This window comes from Chiloscyllium punctatum, chromosome 31 (genome assembly GCF_047496795.1).
Source record: "Chiloscyllium punctatum isolate Juve2018m chromosome 31, sChiPun1.3, whole genome shotgun sequence".
Lineage (NCBI taxonomy): Eukaryota > Metazoa > Chordata > Chondrichthyes > Orectolobiformes > Hemiscylliidae > Chiloscyllium > Chiloscyllium punctatum.
In genome coordinates, this window is record NC_092769.1 from 60,225,378 (window position 1) to 60,244,144 (window position 18,767).

Below are 18,767 nucleotides of genomic sequence, written 5' to 3' on the forward strand. Positions count from 1 at the left end.
CCTGTACTCAACACTCTGACCGATAAAGGAAATCATACCAAACTTTTTTTCCACTATCCCATCTACCTGCGACTCCACTTTCAAGGAACTAAGAACCATTACTTTTCAAATAATTCTAACAGATTGTTAGGCAAGATCTCCCGTTGATAAAACCATTTAGACGTTGCCCTATTTTACCAGGCACTTCCAAGTATTCAGAAATCTCATTCTTCATAATGGACTCCAAAATCTTACCAACTACTGAGGTCAGGCTAATCGACCTATACTTTCCCATCTTTTGCCTTACTCCCTTCTTAAACAGGAGGGTTACATTAGTGATTTCCTAGTTCTCTGAAACCCTCCCTGACTACAATAATACCTGAAAGATCATACTAAAACCATTATTACCTCTTCACCAATTCCTTCAGAATTCAGGGTGCAGTCCATCTCGTCCAAACGATTTATCCACCCTCAGGCCATTCAATTTTTCTGGCACCTTCTCCTCGCTGATGGCCACCACACCCATCTCTATTCCCCTGACTCTCTTGTGCTTTTGGGATATTACTTGTGTCTTCCACCATAAAAACTGATGCTAAAGATTTATTTCGTTCCTCAGTCATTTCATTGTTCTGATTACTACTTCTCCAGCATCATTTCCCAGTGGCCCAATGTTCATTTTTGCCTTTCTTTTGCCCTTTATATATCTTATATTTCTTAATATTACTGGCTAGCTTAGCTTCACATTTAATCTTCGCCCTCCTTATTTTCTTCTTCATTGTCCTCTGTTGGTTTTGTCGATTCCTAATCCCCTAGACTCCCATTGGCCCTCATCACTTTAAATGCTTCATCTTTTGCTATTATAATAACCCAGACTTCCCTAATCAATCATGGCTGCCTCATCCGCCCTGTGCCATGCTTTTTTTTTGCCTTGGGATGAATCACTGTTGTGTCTCTCGAATTACTTCCAGAAATATTGCTGTTTCACTGTCTTTCATGTTCGGTTCTTCTCCCAATCAAGTCTGGTCAGCTCCTCCCTCATGTCTCCGCAGTTGTCTTTATTCAACTTTAATACCATTACATCTGATTCCACCGTCTCCCTCTCAAACTGCAGAGTAAGTTATATTGTTGTCATACAATCCTCGCATGAGACTGTCCTTTCTGAGCTCCAGGTGATACGAAACACTCATGGAAGAAATACAACAATCAACAGTGACGTGCTGAAGCAAATCTGATGTATTTGACATTTCTCCAGATAGTAAACTCCAGTTCAATTTGAGAAGTTATAAACATCATCAGAAAAAAAACCTCCAAAGGTCAGAATAAAGTCATCTGAAACTCACAGCACAGATGGAGACCATTGTGATTGTACGGATGTAATTGAACTATCCAAGCTGATCTCATTTTATTGATCTTAGTAAATAAACCTGTACATTCTGTATTTCAAGTGCATTCATGTCCTTTTATTTTAATGCAATAAGGATTACTGCCTCTATCAGACAGAGAGTTCCACATCCTCACCATGTCTGGGAGAAATGATTTCTCCCTTCCCCTTCTTTCCGTGAAATATTTTATATTTAAAACCTCCAGTTATCGACCTCTCTGTTCCTGAATAGCTCAATCAAATCCAATCTATCTGGACCCCTCATTATCTTATCAATTCAATTAAATCTCACGTCGGTCTACTTCTCTTCCACAGAAGACCACCTCAACCTGTCCAATCTATATCCAACCTATCCAATCCTGAGAGCTTTAATTCTCCAATTCTGGAAACATTCCCATCAATTTCCACTGCACCATCTCTAGTGTGACCACATCTATCCTGGAATGTAGGGCCAGAACTGAGTATCATATTTTAGCTGTGGTCAAATAGGTGTTCTCATCAATCACAGGAGTTGTATCCCTGGCAGACAGGCTGATGAAGAGGTACCTGGCACGAACTAAGTACAGGAGTTGGGATGTCATGTTACGGCCAAACAAAACATTGGTGAGGCCACATTTGGAGCACCTTGTACAGTTCTGGTCACCCAGGTATAGGGAGGATGTTATTAAACTAGAAAGGGTGCAAAAACGATTTATTAGGATGTGACAAAGACTGGAAGGTTTGTGTTATAACGAAAGGCTGCATAGGCTGGGACTTTTTTTCCCCTGGAGTATAGGAAGCTGAGGGATGACATTACAGAAGCCTTTAAAATTATGAAGGGCACAGATAAGGTGAATAACCAAGCTACTTTTTCCCTGTGTAGAGGAGTCCAGAATTAGAGGACACAGGTTTGAGGTAAGAGGCGAAAACTTTAATAGGGTCTTCAGGAGCAACGATTTCACACAGAGAGTGAGGCACATATGAAATGAGCTGACAGAGGAAGTGGTAAAGGCAGAAACAATTACAACATTGAAAAGACATTTGGAGAGGTGCAATGATAGGAATGGTTTATAGCAATATAAGCCAAATGCAGGCAAATTTGACTAACTCAGTTAAATCCATCTGGTCGGTATGATTGAGTTGGGCTGAAGGGCCTTTTTCAGTGCTGCATGACTCTGTGACTGTAATTATCTTGGTTTTCTCACATGGAACTCAATGCGCAGTCCAGGGGTCTACCTTGTGTTTATTTATTAACTAAGCCAAACCAAACTTCAGATTAAAATAAAGATCGATTCGTTAGCTACTCACTAATCAACTTCTTCCATTATTCAGAAGTCACCCTTTCTTAGTAAGTTAACTAAAATATTTTTTCTTTATTATTATTGAAACACTACAGATTTTCAGTTTCTGCCAAATCAGATGTCTTCACTGTTATAATTATTTTGTCAGTTAGCTTTATCGTTTTTAGAGACATTTGATGAATTGAACACTGATTTCAATTGAGTATCAAAATAACTTGAGTTTTATTATAATTAATCCAGTCTCACTTTGTAGTTCATTAATGTGATGAACAGAACTGTTCTCTGTACTCCAGCTGCGTTCTAACTCATGTTTTCTAATTCTCTACTATAATCTCCATGCTTTTATGTTCTAGGGTCAACCAAACCCCTCACTGACCTCCTTATGGGGATGTGTGGACATCACTCGGAGTGCTGGCTCTTCCTCTAAACTTCATAGTTTCATACTATTTATTGTACATTTCCTTTCCATGTTAGCCGCTCTCGTCCCAGATTCCTTATCTCCAGAATGAATTCCATTAGCCAAGTTTCTTCCCTTTTGTGCAGTCCATTGACACCATGCAGTCTGCTGCTTTCATTGTCTATTTCATGGCCAACTTCTGTCTTATTTACAAACTTTTTCATCATGGTCTTTACATTGAAATCCAAATCCTTGATTTTCAGGGTGACCCCCGTATCCGCAAAATCATTTTCCGTGGTTTCAGTTACACACTGATTACCATGCGCTGAACATATGATAGGGAACCAGAAGCCAAGAGACTGTGGGAAGGCATGTTTCTATGCTCCTATCCGCTGTGGATAAATCCTTTACAACACTTGCCCCTGGTCTTGCCCCTAGGTGGCTGTGTTGGTGAATTTCCAGCTCAGATGAGGACGTGAATGCTTTGCTACAATCCCAACATTGCCAACTTTCTTTCTCAGTGTGAGTGCACTTGTGGTTCTTCAGGCCAGAAGATTGTTTGAGGCCTTGTCCACACAAAGAATACAAATGTGCTTTCTCCCATATGTAAATTTCTTTTTATGTCCCATGTTCAATATCTGTTGATACTCAGGTTGCGACAAATTGAACAAATCCATCATATCCTGATTTGATGTTTGGTTTGAACTTCCCAACTGCAAAACTTCCCCTTCTAACATCCCGTGAAATTGGCTTAAAACAGAAAAAAAGGGAAGACAGAACCCACAAAACAGAAAATGATGTTGTGAAATTGATCTTAATGAACCTGATAATTTATATGAATGGCACTCAGGAAAAGTGGGAACGAAAACTGCTGAATTGATGCAATAACTGAATCCAATAACTGAATATCCATCTGGGAAGGGTAACTACCATCCTGTCTGTATCTACTCAAAAGTCTGGCCTCTAACGGATGACGGAGATGGACAGAGTAAGAGGGAGAATGCGGCTGGAGAGTGAGAATGGGAAAGGGAAGACAGGGTGTAAGTGGGAACAAGTCAGGAGAAAGAGGGAGTGCAAAGAATAGAAACAAGCAGGAGCATAGGAGCATGAGAGGGCAGTGTGTAAGTGAGGCCTGTGCAAAAGCAAGGGAGGACACGTGTGGGAGTGGGATAAATCAGTAGCACAAAGTTGGGAATGGGCAATGATGGAACCCTCATTTAGATATGCTTGGAAGAAATAGCGATAAACTATCACATGGGGTTAAAAACGCTCAATTTTAAAGGTAGAGGAGTTTGGACAATGGCAAAGAGGTAATTAGGCAGGATAGGGATAAAGCACAGCAATGGATAGACATAAATTCAGATTCACACTGAAGGGGTCACATCAGCCCTCCCCCATGAATCTCAGCACAGCAAGATCGGCATTGAGTTTGCAGATGAATGTTCAATAATACTCAGCTTTGGAAAAAATGTTAACATGATTAAATGTAAATTCTACTGCTCCATCTTGCAGCTGAGAAGATGACAGAAGTGAATCAAAGAAAAAGTTCAGAGTTTTTATGTCTTCCATTTCTCTGTAAAATGAGATGACAGCATAAATAAGTATCAGTCAAGGAAGGAATTCAGAGCAGGCAAACACTTCTCATGCTTTGAGTACTAAACATCAACCTGTTAAAGGAGTTTCCAACATCCATCACCATCAGTTCAGGATGGCAACTTACAACATGTTTTGAGGGATGAGGCATTTTAATTACAGGAATATGTTGTAGAGAGCAGACACCAATGCATGGAGTATTTCAGGGAAAATCTCTGGGACACTTACACCAAATAACCCTGCTACCTTGTGGCCGAACACTTCAACTCCCCCTCCCACTCCGCCAAGGTCCTGCAAGTCCTGGGTCTCCTCTAATGCCAGATCAAAGCCACCAGAGTTTATCTCTCATCCCCCTCTACATTCCTGAAGAACGGATGGAGGGGGTTTATTAAGGCCTCCAGAGATAGGCAAGCACATTGAAAGAGAAGCTACAGATTAGTTCTTTGCAGTTTCAGGTCTTTTCTCCAGGAATGGTCCGAGGTGAACAAATGCCATCTCAGCCAGTGATGGGAAGCGCCTGTGCAAGCTGGGTGGGTGATGTCACAGTCCAGGGCAGGGCTGAGCATCAATCCTGCAAATGATGGCAATCTGAGACGAAACCAGAAATTGCTGGAGGAATTCAGCAGGTCTGGCAGCATCTGTGGGGAGAGAGAGGGAGAGAGAAACAACATACTTAACGATTCCAGTCCATAGAGTATCTTCTTCTGAACTCAGTGCCCAGGAGGTGCAGTCCACTGGGCGATAGCTTTTTCATTAAATTCACCCACAGGTGATATTTGCAACAAACAGCAGTCTACGTTAATCCCAGGATTTCTCTGGAGTGAATATCTTTAACGAACCTGTTCTCATGTTATGACCACATTTCTGGAACAGATGGGACTTCAGAATCCAGCCATCCTTAGCCAAAGTAGTTTTCCTCAGGGTAGAGTCCTTGGCCCAACTGTCTTCAGCTGCTTTATGAATAACTTTCCCTTCTGAGTTAAAAATTACACAACACCAGGTCAACCAGTCCAACACCGGCATCTCCAAATCATTTCCCTTCAGAAGTAGGGATGCTGGCTGACGATTGCATCATTTGTGATTGCTCACACACTGAAGTAGTGCATAACCATACATAGCAAGACCTGGACAGCAGACAGTGGGGAGAAACCATTTGTGTGCTCCGTGTGTGGGAAGGCTCGTTCATCCAGCCTCATGGCACATCACTGTGTTCATACTGACAAGAGATTAAACGCTCTCACTGTGGAAAAAGCTTTAAAAGCTCTAAAGATCTAATTCAACATTAACCTGATCACACAGGGAAAAAAAATCATTCAGCTGTTTCACAGGGGGAAGGAATTCACTTGGGGATTTAGCATAATGTCACATAAATGTCTTCACCACAGGGAGAGAATCTTCATCTGCTCTGTGTGGGGGGGGGAGGATACACTTCACGCTCCAGCCTAATGTTACACAATCAAGTTCACACTGGATAGAGACCATTCATCTGTTCTGTGTGTGGGAGGAGATTCACTCGATCATCCATCCTAATGTCACAGTCACATTCACACTGGAGAGAGAACTGCTCTGTGTGTGTGGGGGGGGGATGCACATCTTCATCTAGCCAAAGGTCACATAAGCCATCTCACACTGGAGAGAGACCGTTTATCTGCTCTTAGTGTTGGAAGAGCTCCAGCCAGTTATCCAGCCTCACTAAACATCGACGTGTTCGCAGTGGGTGAAGCCATTCACTTGCTCCATGTGTGGGAATCGATTCACTTCTTCTTCCCACCTCACTTACCACAGGTGTGTTCACACAGGAGAGCGGTCTGCTCTGTGTGTGGGAAGGGTTTTATTAAATCAGCACAGCGTCAGAGACACCAGTGTGGTCACACTGGGGAGAAACCTTTTACCTGCTCTGTGTGTGGGACGGGATTCACTCAATTTCCAATCTCAGCACAAACGGAGTTATTCACACCAATGACAGAGCATTTAAGTGTTGTGAATGTGAGAAGATCTTTAGAAGCAGCAATGATTTGATGAAACACCAGCAAACCCATTCTGGAGAGAGTCTATTCACCTGCTCTGTGTGTGGGTAAGGGATTCAATGTTTCTTCCATATGTCTGTGACACCAGCGAGGTCACGTGATTATATTCGGCTGGTACTACACCCAGGACTGAATCGTGTTCACTCTGATAGCTGGGGTTTATTTCAGCGGATATGAATATTCTGTTTCGTTGGACCTGTGTTTAATTGTCCTGCTATCAACCTCATCAGATACACAGAGTTTATGTCACTGATTTCTCTCCGATTAGAGGATACTGAGAGATATTTTGCTACTGACCTTGTGTGAAGTGCAGTCACTGTTGTAAGACATACAGCAGCTAAATTTTGTGCAACAAACTCTTACAAAAAAAACATGCTGAAAATAATCAGCAGGTCAGGCAGCATGTGTGGGGAGCACAGTTGATAACAGAAAAATGGCTCTGACAGGCACTCTGTTCAGGGGTGATTATTGAGGGATGCACATTGAGTAGCAAAACTGACAGACCTGCTCTGCTCTTTGAAATAGCTTCATTGGATCTTTTAAATCCACCTGTGAGGGCAGATGTGGGTCCAACTAAAGGTTCCCTCTGAAAGATAGGATCTCTGACAATGCAGTTCTTCCTCAGTCCTGCAGCACAATATCAGCCGGGATTTTACAGTGAAGATTCTGGATGGGATGTTTGAGCTCACAACATCCTGACACAGAGATAAGCATGGAACCACTGAACATTAACACCACATCATTAGTTAAGATTATTTCAGATGTATGTATGACAGATTTTTTTATGGGACAGAAGATGGCCATTCAACCATCTTCTGTTATTACTGACTCTTTGAGCTTTATTCTAGCTTTTACGTCTTTGTTTATTCTCATGGTCACGTTCACCCATTGGGCTCTTGGTCAACACGGGATAATGATTTGCAGAGCAACACAAGAGCTGATTCTATGGCAGGAGTAGTGGAACTTTTTATTAAATTATGAAGAAAACGGCAGATATCAAACATTACAAACTGGGGCTGATAGGAACGAAAAGGGCTTAACCATTCAGGCCATTTCTTTTTTTTTGACTTTTAAAAAAATATAAAGTTATTTTAAAAGACAAATGCAAGTATAATAAACAAAAACGTAAATTTCAATCTAACTACTTAACTACTAATCTACCCTACAAAATGAAACAAAACCAAACAATGTGCAAAATAACACTAATAACTACGTGAGTGACTGAAAAAAAAGCACACAACTCAGAATAACAATGTTTGGCACGAAGCTCCCAAACAAAAAACGGGAGCATTGTACATATACCTATATTCACTCAGGAGTCGCCCTTCCAGGGCCCAGAGCTCAGCAAACCTAACCATCCTGTTTAAACAAACGCCCTAGTTGAGATAGCAGGCAAATCTGTATCCAAATAACTCAAAAATAGCCGCAATGTCTTATAAAAAAAGCTCTGTTTTGTGGTGCACCATATTCGTGAAACAATCCAAGGGACTGTGTTCCATAAGTACTTTTTGCCATCCCAGCAAGCCCGACTGGTTTTCAGACATCCAATTCATCAGAAATATTCTTCTGTGTACAGTAAGTAAGAATATTGAATAGTTTCTTCCCATGCCCATCTAAAGATAATAAATTTGGTAGACCTAGAATGAGAGATGTCGTGACTACTTTAACTTCAATCCTCAATACCCTCTCTATCTCTGTCGCCATAGCATTGCAACAAACATGGAGCCTGTGGCATGTCCAGAAGCAATGGGTAAGAGCACCTACAATTATTTAATATTTGGGGCACGTTGGAGGTTCTCCTTTTTTAAAACTTCACCAGATGGTCTGGTGCCAAATGAACCTTGTGTATAACTTTTAACTGCATAGCATTATGTCTTATTACAGATTGAGATCTTTTGTGTGTTCTTCCATATGTCCTCCTACGTTTCAGAAGAGACCTCCACTCGTGGCTCTTGTTCCCAGACTTACATAGCTGATTAATATCTTGGCAGGCCCTACCACCTAGCGGGCGATAGAGAGCATTAACCAACAGGTGCTTGTGGCACATAACAACAACCTCTCTGTATCTGGCTTATGGGGCTTAGCAAGAAGCGTAGTCTTCTTCTGGAGAAATCCCTAACCTAAAAAAAATGAAAAGAACTCTACTGGGCTCAGTTTGTGGCTCAGTTGCTCGAAGGACACCACAACCTCCCTCTCAAACAAGTCTCCAAACTTGAAATTCCTCTCTCTACCCATAGTTTGAACCCTGAGTCCATCATCCCTGGTCGGGACCCTAGCATACCAACTAGGGGGAGAGTGGCAAAGTCTTGGATAAACAATCTTCACTCTGATGCATTGCCCTCCATGCCTTGATCGTCCTAATAACAATAGGGTTCTGGCAATGGTCCATAACTGTCCTTATCCATGAACAACAGGTTAATAAGAGAGCTTTTTTCTGAGAAGCCTCAATATCCAGTCACACTAAACCTGGATCGTTACCTGCCCAATCAAACAACAAAGGACAGCAGTGAACTCAATTGACATCTCTGGATGCCTGTGAAATCAACTCCTTCCCATCCTTGAAGCAACTTCAATTTAGTAAGTTTGGTGAGGGGCCGCCGACGATACCAACCAAAATAACTAAACCAAACCATAAGTCTTCTCAACATTGACCTGGGAGACATTATAGGGAGCATGTGCTTGGGATAAAGCAAATGAGGAAGGACATTCATCTTAATAATGACTATTTGGCGCAACCACAAAATTGGAAGTGCGTCCCATCTCTGGAGTTCCTGCCTAATATTTTCAAGCAGGTGAACAAAGTTACTCCAAAATAACTGATCAAACATGGGGTTATAAGAATACCTAGGTATCAGAAAACTGCCTGTGACAACTTAAAAGGTAACCTTGGGCCACCTTCAACCTCTAGAACTTCCTTAAGGTCCCCCAAAGGCATAGCCTCCGACTTTGGAAAGTTGATCTTATATCCTGAAATATCTCCAAATGAATTAATATATTGTATTAGATGGGGTACGGAAGTCATCAGGTCCAATAAAACCAGAAGGACATCATCTGCATATAATGTAATCTTGTGTCCCCTTGATCCCACTTCCAGAGCGGTTATGTGGACGTTCCAACAAATGGCCTCTACCAACAGCTCTATCACCAACATAAACAATAATGGTAAGAGAGGGCAGCCTTCATGACTACCCCTACCAATCCTAAAGTTCTCAGACTTCACCACCTTGGTGATGACTGCGGACAGAGGGTGGCGATATACCCCCCTAGTAAAGACCCCACTCAGCCTAAACCACTCTAAGACAGAAAAGAAATGGAGCCATTCCACCCGGTCAAATGTTTTCTCTGCATTTAAGGAAATTACCAACTCCTGGATCAATCATTGCTGAAATGCTTGGATCATATTCAGCAACCTTCTAATATTATTAGAGGACCTATGACCCCTTATAAAACCTGTCTGGTCCTCTTTGGCAATATAGGGCAACACCTTCTCCAATCTCAGCATCAAAATGTTAGACCAAATCTTAAAATCTGAATTTAATAGAGAGGTGGGCCTATATGAAACACAGTCCTCAGGAAACTTCCCCTTTTTAAGAATGATGGAAATATTAGGTTGTCTTAAAGATGGTGGGAGGCATTCATGCATATAGGAGTGATGCACATTTCCAGCATCAACTCGGAATGAATCCCAGTAAACCCCTTATAAAGCTCACCCAGGAGGCCATCAGGGCCAGGCGCTTTCCCACTTTGAAGTTGCATAGCTGCCTCCTGTATTTGCTGAACTGTCAAGTGGGCATTATGGAGAGAGACCTATTACAAGATCACCCCCAGGAGGTCAAGGTCCTTAAAAAAGGACCTATCTTCACCTATTCTCACAACCTTCAGGTTGATACAATTCAGTGTAAAAACTCTGAAAAGCCTCACTAATCCTTCTGGCATCGTATGTAAGGACCCTGGTGCTGTCTCTAATTACAATAATGGATTGGAGACCATGCTTTTTCCTAGTTAGATACCCTAAATATTTCGCTGGCCAAACCCCATACTTGAACAGCCTTTGTCTAGGAGAAAGTGAGGACTGCAGATGCTGGAGACCAGAGTTGAAAAATGTGATGCTGGAAAAAGACAGCAGGCCACGCAGCATCCAAGGAGCAGGAGAATCGATATTTTGCGCATAAACCCTTCAGGAATTTGTCTAACAAAAGCAAGTTCTTTCTTTGTGGTTTGTGTAAGTACTGAATTCAGGGCTGTCCGGAGGACCATGATCCATTATAGATTGGTCATGAAACACCTCGCAAAATATACCACTTCAGTGGCTTTCATCCCCATCTGAAGTAAATGCTGCGGTTCCCCCTTCTGTTGGTTCTGGTTAGCCAAATAGGAAATAGCTAATCCCCTAGCAAAGGCCTTAGCGGTATCCCATAGCATAGACGGACTACTAGCCGTGTCTGAGTTGATAGTCAAAAGCTCCTGAAACTCCCTTGAACAGTTTTCCACAAATTTGGAATCCTGAAAGAGAAAAGGATCCAATTGTCAATGCCGTGAACCTTGTTCCTCATTCTTGGTCTTAACCTCCAAATATACCACCACGTGATCAGAAATAGCTATGTTCCCAACTTTACAACCAATAATCGAATCCAGAACAGTTGAGGGCGCCATAAAAAGATCCATGCTCATATGATATTTATGAGGGTTTGAAAAAATAATGGAATCCCTGCTGGTAGGGTGAAGACATCTCCAAATGTCCACCAGCCTCAACTCCCCAGTCACCTGCTTGGCCCACAAAGAGATAGTTGGAGGCTCGTTAGGCATCCTGAAAACTGTCAGATCCAAAAGGCAATTGAAATCTCCCCCTATAATATTGCGCTGCGTTCTAAAGGCACTCAGCCTAGAGAAGGCATGAATCAAGAGTTTGAGGGGATGTGCCGGGGAACAGTAGACATTTAAGATGCTATATTCCTCCCAAGTATCAGGGCCTTAAGAATCACAAACTTCCCTTGCTCATCTTTCACCTGTTCTAATAATGTGAACGCAAGATCTTTTTCTGGATAAATATAGCTACACGCACCACCCTATGAGTGAAAAAGTTGCCGCTTGGTCTCTTTTTTATATCTTTTCCCCTCACCCTAAACCTATGCACTCTAGTTCTGGATTCCTCTACCCCAGGGAAAAGACCTTGTCTATTTATCCTGTCCATGACCCTCATGATTTTGTATACCTCTATAATGTCACTCCTCAGCCTCCAATGCTCCTGGGAAAACAGTCCCAGCCTATTCAACCTCTGCCTATAGCTCAAATCCTCCTACCCTGGCAGCATCCTTGTAAATCTTTTCTGAACCCTTTCAAGATTTGCAACATCCTTCCAATAGGAAAGAGAGCAGAATTGCACGCAATATTCCAAATGTCCTGGGCAGCCTCAACACGACCTCCCAACAGCTGTACTCCAGCTTTAGGTGATAATACTAAGGTAATGATAAGTATTTAGATTTTGAACAGACAGTCTGCTGAATCTATTTAATATCACAAACAATTCCTTTTGAATAGAAATCAGAAAACTGGAAGTACATGTAATATGAGTCATACGGTAATAATGGGAGAAAGTTGGGACTGCAGATGTTGGATATCAGATTCCAAATGTGTGGCACTAGAAAGTCACATCTGGTTAGGCAGTATCCGAGGAGCAGGAGAATCGAATTTTCGAGCATGAGCATCAGGAATGTGGGATGCCCAAGGGGGCTAAGAGGTAAATGGGAGGGCTGTGGGGCTGTGGGGAAGGTAGCTGGAAATGTGACAGATAGATGAAGGTGGGGTGGGGGTGACAGTGATAGGTGGGAGAGGAGGGTTGACCAGATAAGTGGGAAGGAAGATAGACAGGTAGGACATTTCAAGAGGGCAGTGCTGAGCTTGAGGTGAGCTTGCTGGGATAAAGTGAGGGGAGGGGAGATGAGTAAACTGGTGAAATTGACATTGATCTGTGAAATTCACAAACCTTTTGGTGGATGGATGCTTGGACAGTGAATAAGTTTAAGGCAGAGTTTGACAACTTTTGACTTGGCAATGGGTTGAAGGGTTTTTGGGGAAGGCAGGAAAGACGAGCATATCAGTCATGATCAAATGGCAGAGATACTCAATGAGGTAAAAGCAATGACTGCAGATGCTGGAAACCAGATTCTGGATTAATGGTGCTGGAAGAGCACAGCAGTTCAGGCAGCATCCAAGGAACTTCGAAATCAACGTTTCGGGCAAAAGTCCTTCATTAGGAAACATCGATTTCGAAGCTCCTTGGATGCTGCCTGAACTGCTGTGCTCTTCCAGCACCACTAATCCGAGATACTCAATGGGCCGAATGGTCTAATTCTGCCCCATGTCTTATGAGCTAACGAACTAAAGTTATTCTGCAGTACTAACAAAAAAAGTAATTCTGATTTCTATACTGTCCAGTTTAACTTACTTTGGGTGTAGTTCAGGAGAGCATCCACATGCATTCTAGTGGATGCCTAGAATGTTTAGATGAGACACATACATTTTTTCTGGAACTATTTGCATTTTTGCCCATCATTTTTCATCAGGAACCACACTTGGTAGCCTGATTCCAAGCTGAAATGCCAGGACCACATAGGGGCGATAAGCAAACGTTTTGTGAGAGACCCCTGCTTTAATCATCTGTGTCCACCTTCCCCTACCTGAACCATTTACTGTGTATGAGTCCGCATTCTCAACACATTCTGGATAAGAAAGTTTCTCATGAAATCCCCATTGGATTAATGAACTCTTCCAAAATCTTCAAGAATTCCACCAGATCATGCTTCAATCTTTTCTTTTCTATGCCACCCCATCCTGCTGTTTCTGAGGGTGAAATGCTGTCAGTTCGGGTTTTATCTTTGTTAAACTGTGACACCTTCGCTTGTGCATCCATTCCATTTCTTGAATGACGAGAACGGAGACTGGGACTGTAATCCCAGTAAAATCTGAACCCATGGTTCTGAAATAGGTGGCATGAATCTCCCTGAATTTTCAGTGAAATCTCTGTAGAATGCAACCCCCATGTTTTGGCCCTATGCTTCAGGTATGTTGAGAAGTTCTCAGAGAGGTCAGTTAAGATTCAACCACATTGGTGTGGATCAGCAACACCAAGTATTGACAACAGATATGCCTCAGAAACAAAAATGGAAATTGCTGGAAAAGCTCAGCAGGTCTGGCAGCATTGAAGAGAAATGAGAGTTAATGTTTTGGATGCAATTAGCCTTCCGCTGAGGAAGTTTTTCCGGCAATTTCTGCTTTTGTTTCTGATTTCCAGCACCTGAAATTCTTTCAGGTTTTATTAGATATGACTCTGTCTTGGTCAGGGTCCTGAGTAGGCATGCTTAGTATTCCCACCTGTCGCACGGGAGACTGGGATTTAATTCCCAACCAGGGAGAGTGCAGCATTTTTAGGAGCCTGTTGTGGTGCAGTGGCAGTGGTAGTGTCCCTGACCCTGAATTGAGAGGCCTAGGTACAACTGCCAGCTGTCCCAGAGATTTGGAACAGCATCTCCCAACAGACTCCTGGGAAAGAAACAATACAAGCTCATGGGGGCTTGCCAAATCATTGCCCCATTCCTCATTGTCTCCCATTGTCAGAAGACCATCCATTCCTGTTAGGTCTTCCAGTCACGCCCAGAGCCTCCAGGAACAGACTGACGTCAGGCCGCCAGTACACTTCGTAGCATGGAGCAGGACAGAGGTGGAGCCGTCGGGTGTGGGAGAGGAATGGAACGGTGGCTGGGCAGGAGAGGGCATCCTGCACCTACACCTTGGAAGGGTTTGTGAGACAAGGTGGGAAGGTAAACTGGACAGGGGGATAGGAGGAGGAGGGGGCCCAAGGAGGTTATAAACTCGAGGGGGGGACCCGAGGCTGCAGTGGGGTGAACTGGCCTTCATCTTGGTGAGGGCAGGAATTCTTATGGGTAACTGTCCGGCAACTCGGTATGAGGAAAAGGCGTGTCTGACTTTTGGGAAAATCCATGAGGCTGTGATCAGGAAGGAAACCCTACAGGTGGGTAGGCCAGTGGGACGATTTACCAACACCACCTGGAAACCCCAAACCCCAATCAGACTCAGTGCTTTAATTTTCAGTCTGCAGCCAGAAGCTGGAGAACTGAATCCAGAGACAGGATAGAAAACTGGGAATGGGGAAAAGAGATTGGACTCCCTACAGTGTGGAAACAGGCCGTTGGCCCAACAGATCCACACCAACCCTCCAAAGAACAATCCACCCAGACCAATTCCCCTACATTTACCCCTTCACCTAACACTATAGGGAATTTAACTCAGCCAATTCACCTAACCTGCTCATCTTTGGACTGTGGGAGGAAACCAGAGGAAACCCACACAGACACAAGGAGAATGTACAAACTCCATACAGACAGTTGCCTGAGGTAGGAATTGAACCTGGGTCCCTGTGAGGCAGCAGTGCTAACCACTGCGCCACCTGCTGCTATTGCTGTTGTTGATCACTTTCAAGATTGACAGTCAGACTGATTTTTTTCAATTTGATATTACCACAACTATATCTCGCTAGAGTTAGGTAATCTGGATATGTTGTTAGATTAGATTAGATTAGATTACTTACAGTGTGGAAACAGGCCCTTCAGCCCAACAAGTCCACACCGCCCCGCCGAAGCGTACCAACCCATACCCCTACATCTGCATCTACATGACATCGACATCGACCCCTTACCTAACACTAGGGGCAATTTAGCATGGCCAATTCACCTGACCTGCACATCTTTGGACTGTGGGAGGAAACCGGAGCACCCGGAGGAAACCCACGCAGACACGGGGAGAACGTGCAAACTCCACACAGTCAGTCGCCTGAGGCGGGAATTGAACCCGGGTCTCCGGCGCTGTGAGGCAGCAGTGCTAACCACTGTGCCACCGTGCCGCCCACGTGTTGATTTTTGGGACTGCAGTGTCCCTTTTTAAAAGCACCAACGTTGATCCTGGATTCGAGATCTGTGTTTGGAGAGAGGAACACATATTCTGTGGAAGGGAAAACGCAAAATCATCAATATTCCAACAGAAAGCTGACAAAGGAGATCACCAAAAACGCTTTATCTAACAACTGCTCTGTTCATTGCCCTCTATTGCGCAGATTGACAGCATCATAATTTGTGATAGGAACTGGATGAAGAATGAAGTGAAATCGAGCTGTATTGGAGCCCTCACTTGGTTTTCCAATACCTTCTCCATTCTTTTCACTTTGGCATTCTCCTCTGATGTGGGGAAATTTACCTGAATACCAGATCAGACAGTCAGCTCTACAATCAATCCAGACTGAAAACAAAGACAAAAATAAAGCATGCATTTAGTCAGAGATTTCCTCTACCTTACACTGACGACAGTGCACTGATCACTCTCACAAACTGATCCACAATGAAGCAATTGTTCATCAGTCCTATGTTTAAACATAACAGATCCACACTTGGATCAGGATAAAGACCATCCTTCTGTGATTTTGAGACTGTCGTGAGCTAACCTGTTTCCTAGAGCAGAACTCAGTACACATGTTGGGAAAGCAGGGATCACCTTTAGCTGTCCCTTGAATTCTACATAGAATAACCACACCCCGACTCTGAGCATGTTGCTTTCTGAGCTCTGTGGTCTCAGAATCTTGTTGTCTGGAATTGGAAAACAGAGGACTGAGAGCAATTTTGGTCTATGGTCTATATTATAGATGTTATATATATGTAGATATTATTTATTTTAGAGTTTGGATTTTGAACTAGCATCTTTACGCTTTGATCTGTTAATGTGAAGGAGTTTAATTTGTTTTTTTAAGAAGTTATTCATCTGTGAGATGTGGGCATCACTGACTGGGCCTGCATTTATTTCCCATCCTGGGTTACACTTGAGAAGATGGTAGTGAGCTGCCTTATGTAGAGAATCCCACCAGTGTGGAAGCAGGGCATTCCACCCAATATTTCCTGACCAACCCTCTGAAGAGCATCCCACGCAGACTCTGACTCATCCCCCTAATGCTGCACTTCCCATGGCTAACCAACCTAACCTGCACATGCCTGGACACCATGGGTAATTAGGTTATCCAATCCACCTAACCTGCATATCTTTAGACTATAGGAGGAAACCGAAGCACCCAGAAGAAACCCCATGCAGACATGGGAAGAATGCACAAACTCCACACAGATGGTCATCTGAGGCTGGAATTGAAACCCAGGTCCCTGGCAATCTGAGTCAGTAACACTAATCACTGAGCCACCACTCCTTCTTGACCTGACCTGTGCTTTGCATATGGTGGACAGATTTTGAGGAATCAGGAGGTGAGTTGCTCACTGCAGTATTCCTAACTTCTGACCTGTTCTTGTAGCCACTGTGCTTATGTGGCAAATTCAGTTGTATTCCTAGTCAATGGTAACCCTCAGGATGTTGGTAGTGGAGTTTTCCGTGATGAATAGCAAGGGGCGGTAGTTAGATTGTCTCTTATTGGTAATGGTCATAGCCTGGCATTTGTGTGGCATCAATGTTACTTGCCATTTGTCAGCCCAAGCTCGGATATTATCCAACCTTGTTGCATTTAAGCATGGACTGCGACAATATCGGAGTAGTTGTGAATGGTGCTAAGCATTGTACAATCATTGGCGAACATCCCCAATTCTGACCTTATGATGGAAGGAAGGTCATTGATGAAGCAGCTGAAGAGCGTTGAGCCCAGGATACTATTCTGAGGGACTTCTGCAGACATGTCTTGGAGCTCAGATGGTTGACCCTAAAACAAAGATGACCATCTTTCTGTGTGCTAGGTATGACTCCAACCAGTGGAGGATTTGCCCCCAGTACCCATTGATTCCAGTTTTGCCACAGCTCCTTGATGCCACACGAGGTCAAATGCAGCCTGGAGGCAAAGGGCTGTCAGACTCCCTTCACTTCTGCAATTCAGCTCTTTTGTCCATGCTTGAACCAAGGCTATAATGAGGTCAGGAGCTGAGTGGCCCTGAGGGAACCCAAACTGGGCATCACTGAGCATGTTATTGCTGAGCAGCTGCTGCTTGATAGCACTGTTGATGACTCCTTCCGTGATTTCCCTGATGATCAACAGTCGACTGATGGGACAGTAATCGGCTGAGTTGATCCGTGGTGTGTTTGTGAACAGGACATACCTGGAGAGTGTTGCACACTGTTGGGTAAATGCCAATGTCATCATTAGACCGGAGGAGCATAGCCAGGGAAACAGGAAGTCCTGGAGTGCCTCCTCAGTCTGTTTTAATGGAATGTTGTCAGGAACTACAGCTTTTGCCTTCAACTGTTTCTTGATATCACATGGAGTGCATCGAATTGGCTGAAGACTAGTAACTGTAATTCTTGAAACACTGAAGAATGCTCAGATAGATCAGCCAATTAGCACAACTGGCTGAAGGTTTCTGCGAAAGCTTCAGCCTTATCTTTTGAACAGATGTGTTGGGCTCCTCCATCAATGAAGATGGGGCTATTTGTGGAGTCTCCTCCTCCAGTGAGTGGTGCAACCAGGGTTGCTCCCCTGGATTGATGGTAATGGTTGAGTGCCATGGTTGAATGCCGTGCCATGAGTTTGCTGATTGGGCTGGAGTACAATTGTGCTGCAGTTGTTGGCCCACAGCCCCTCATAGATACCCTTACTTGTGCAACGACTTTTCCATTTAGGACAGTGCTAGTGCTACAGAACACAATGGAGGGTAGTCTCAATGTGAAGGTGGGACTTCATCTCCGCAAGGACTGTGTGGTAGTCACTTTTACCAATACTGTCATGAACAGATATATCTGCAGCCTGTAAGCATGAGGTCAAGTGTGTTCTTGTTGGTTCCCTTACTGCCTGCCGCAGATCCAGTCCGGCAGCTATGTCCTTTCGGACCTGAACAGCTCAGTCAGTCACACTGCTGCCAAGTCACTCTTGGTAGTGGACATTGAAATCTCCCACCCAGTGGATATTCTGTGCCCTTGTCATCCTCAGTGCTTCATTCAAGTTTTATTCAACATGAAGATGAGCTGATTAATCAGCCGAGGGAGGACGGTATGTTGTAAGCTGCAGGAAGATTCTGTACCCACGTTTAACCTAAAGCCATAAGACCTCATGGGGTCCGCAG

General features: G+C 43.6%; 1 protein-coding gene across 2 annotated transcripts in view; it reads right to left on the minus strand.

Annotated features, from left to right (window-relative positions):
- Nucleotides 1–980: 980 nt before the first annotated feature.
- The window catches only part of LOC140456974 (uncharacterized), a 47,920-nt gene continuing 30,133 nt past the window's right edge, over nt 981–18,767 (minus strand). Inside the window, exon 4 of one of the 2 annotated variants that reach the window (XR_011953290.1) lies at nt 981–5,268. The gene's annotated coding sequence lies outside the window, so the exon portion shown is untranslated. Of the gene's footprint in view, nt 11,161–18,767 lie in introns of both variants that reach the window. The other variant, XR_011953289.1, reaches the window with a different exon arrangement.